Below are 3,506 nucleotides of genomic sequence, written 5' to 3' on the forward strand. Positions count from 1 at the left end.
ATGTGACTACTAGCATAATCTAAGCATCAATTCTAGTATGCAGAATCAAAATAATTACAAAACAATGATAATAACATAAGGACAATACTTGAGAATGCGTATACACACAAAGGTTGCCCTAAAGAAAGCCTAAAAGGACAAAAAATCTAGCAAGAGTGAGGTTTAACCGTACTCATTCCCCTATATATTAGTCATTTGTACATTGCAAATGGATGATAACAAGCCAAAACCAAGCTTTCAAAATCTAGAATTGGATGTCTCAATCTGCTCTTTGCAACTCTACAACTTTCGACCGTTGGATCTAGAACCTACACATAGAAAAGAGGACAATTTTTTTTTGCTATATAGGGTCTTGCCTAAGTTAAACCCTGGGTAGGAATTAACCTCCACTACAACAATTAACATGCACTGCAACAATGATGATTAAAAGACGTTGGGTGTTTTTCAGTTTGTTCTTTATAGGATTTGAGAGGTGGAACCACACCATATATAGGAGGAATAGTAGGAGTAGGAAGGAGTATTGGTCCAGGATGTGGAGTTTTAAGAGCTACTTCAACTTCCATAAACAATGAAGGATCCTTAAGGAGAATAATCAAAGTGGATCTTGAAGGATTACCAAAGGAAGCTATCCTATTGGCTTTAAAATTTTGATAGGAAGAAATAGAATATCTTGACAAGGTCTAAGTGGTTGAGGTTATTGAGGCCAAAAATAGTTAAGAGTAAAGTTCCCACTATTAGTTAAGGTTTGGAAAAGACTATGATGGATTGTTATAACTTTCCTATTGTGAGAGAAATTCAAACACTTATGAATGGTAAAATGGACTGCCTTCATGGATGTGAGCCAAGGATGACCCAACTTCACATTAAATTGGTTTGAGGTAGGAATAACAACAAAGGTACCATCTAAGCTATTAGAGCCAACTTCTATAGGAAGAGTGATGGAACCTATGGTGGGACAAGTGAAACTATCATGCACGTTAATTAAGACTTCAAATTTATCATGTGTCTTGATGTAATTATTGTGTGTAGATATGTTCTTCTATAATAACATTCACCACACACACAAGATCAATAAGCACTCCTATTGATATTTTATCTTTGATTTTCGTAGTAATGTATAATGGACCAAGTGCTTTTATGATATCTCCTGATGCAAAATTAATGTTAGGTTCATGCTTAGGCTTGAGTTTCTCTTGGTCTATTAAGTTCACAATATTGTTTTGGTCAAGCACTTCATTAGTGGCTATAACTATCATCTTAAAGCTCAATGATATTCGTGGAGTGGGAAGGCAAATGATTGGTAAATATTTGCAAGTTTTTATTAGGAGGTGCTACAAATTTATTTCCTTTATCACTCACACCATACACCACTATAGTATTAGAATCAATGAGGTTTTGAATTTCATGCTTTATATGTATACATTTCTTTGTGGCATGCTTGGGTTGACGATGGTATTGACAAAAGGCTTTTGAGTCAAAGGAAGATGACAAAGTTTTGGAGGTATCTATGGGACAAATAGGGGGAACCTTCATCAAATTGTTTCTAATCAATTAGAGCATGATGCTATGAAAGGACTTAGGAAGGGATGTGACATTGCAATGCTTGAATTTAGAAGAAAAGTGAGCTACACCAAGGATTGTTGTGGCTGCAAGTTGGGTAGTGCAATATAGTTGAAAGAATCGTTGCTATTGATCTTAATAAAGTTTTATTTTGTTTTCTAAATTTTTCGAAATGTTTGATGAGAATCTTTGTTTCTATCAACTGGAGTCAAAGATGAAGAAGCTTCATATTGACTAACTTGAAGTTGATAATTGTGAATTGTAGTGCACAATTGTGTGAAAGATGTGCACTCAAAAAGCAAAATATTTTCTCTAATGCATTTTTAAAAATTATGAATTAAAATCCTTTGAATATTAGCATTAGGAATAGGATAAAAAAATTTGTGCATGCAAATGTTGATTCTACTAATGAAATCTATTACTTTTTCCTTAACACCTTGTTTATAATGTAATAAATTGGTCAAAGTAACTTGTGACCCAATATTGTTTTGAAAATGTTGAATGAATAGATGATCTACCAATTGTTGAAAATTAATAATAGAATAACTAGGCAAGGAGCAAAAACATTCCAAAACTTTGTGTCTTTAAAGGAAAAAGGAAAGAGTTTTTATACCTGAGTATGTTGTCATAGAAGAAATTGTTGCATAAATTGGAAAATATTTTCACATGAGTGTAGGGGTCATCTTTTCCATGATGTTGTTAGGATTCCCAAAGATACTGAGAAGGGGGAGTGAATCACTATCTAACCGGTTAATGAATTTTCTTAACTTATTAAATGAATTGCATGTCAAAACATTGTACCGGTAAACCAGAAATAATGCAGTAAATAAGATCAGAAAACACAACATAGAAAGCACACCATAACACAATATTTTTAATGTGGAAACCCGGTGTGGGAAAAACCTCGGTGGGATTTGTGACCCACAATATTCGCTCACTGGCCAATAAGTGAATATTACTGATACAATAGGGGCCTACACATGTAGGAAGGCCAACTGCCTAAAGCTCACTGCTTAAATACAAAAAGGGAAGTCTCACTGACTTACAAAATTGGATTAAGTAAATCCAATGTCATGTATTGCTTCAGTTCAACATCTGCTATGCAAGGTTCAGTACCGGTTTAAGCTCATACAACTTCCAAAACCTTATTCCAAACTCTGCCTTAATATTCGCATCTTAGTTCTGCAATAATCTAACCATATCCGCATCTACTAAATGATCTACAAGAACTCATACTTATATGATTCATGTTACAACTCGCCTTGTCGGCTTACAAAAAGATTTTACAATTAAATACAAAATACAATGCCAGGGTGTCGGTAATCATCTTTGCCGATGTCGGTGAACTGTATGCCAGTGTAGAGTCTATTGGTGCCAGTGTCTATCGGTGCCATAGGATTGTAAGGTTGCCATCAATGACAATACCTTCAATCACCTACAATTTCTCATTGGAGTGTGCATTTGCCACTAGTACATTTGGAGCTGATTTCCGACGACTGTTTGTTGGATTTTCGACGAATTTTCGTCGGAGTGTCAACAAAATCCACCATCAAAAACTCAGCGTCGGATTGGTCGACGATGCCATGCCCGTCGAAAATTCGACAATCTAATGGACTCTGCCAACGGTCAAAGAAGTCGTCGGTCGAAAGCTTGGTATTCGTCATAATTCTGACGATGACCATTTTTATAAAAAAAAAAGTAATAATTATCATCGATATAAAAAAAAATAATACCTGAGAAAAGCCCTTTTGGTTTCTAATTTGGTGTTACTATACTATTCACTTAAGCGATGGGTCCATTTATCATAAAAGTGTTCTCCCCTTGTCATTTACCTAGGCGGTCCCTTTAAATATTTTATTCTTGTTCGCTTTTAATCTGCCTTTTCTAATGTCCGTCAGGCCTTATAAGTATCATGCGATTTTCTGTTGATTTGACGGCCCGCGTTG

Source organism: Cryptomeria japonica, chromosome 10 (genome assembly GCF_030272615.1).
Source record: "Cryptomeria japonica chromosome 10, Sugi_1.0, whole genome shotgun sequence".
Classification (NCBI taxonomy): Eukaryota; Viridiplantae; Streptophyta; class Pinopsida; order Cupressales; family Cupressaceae; genus Cryptomeria; species Cryptomeria japonica.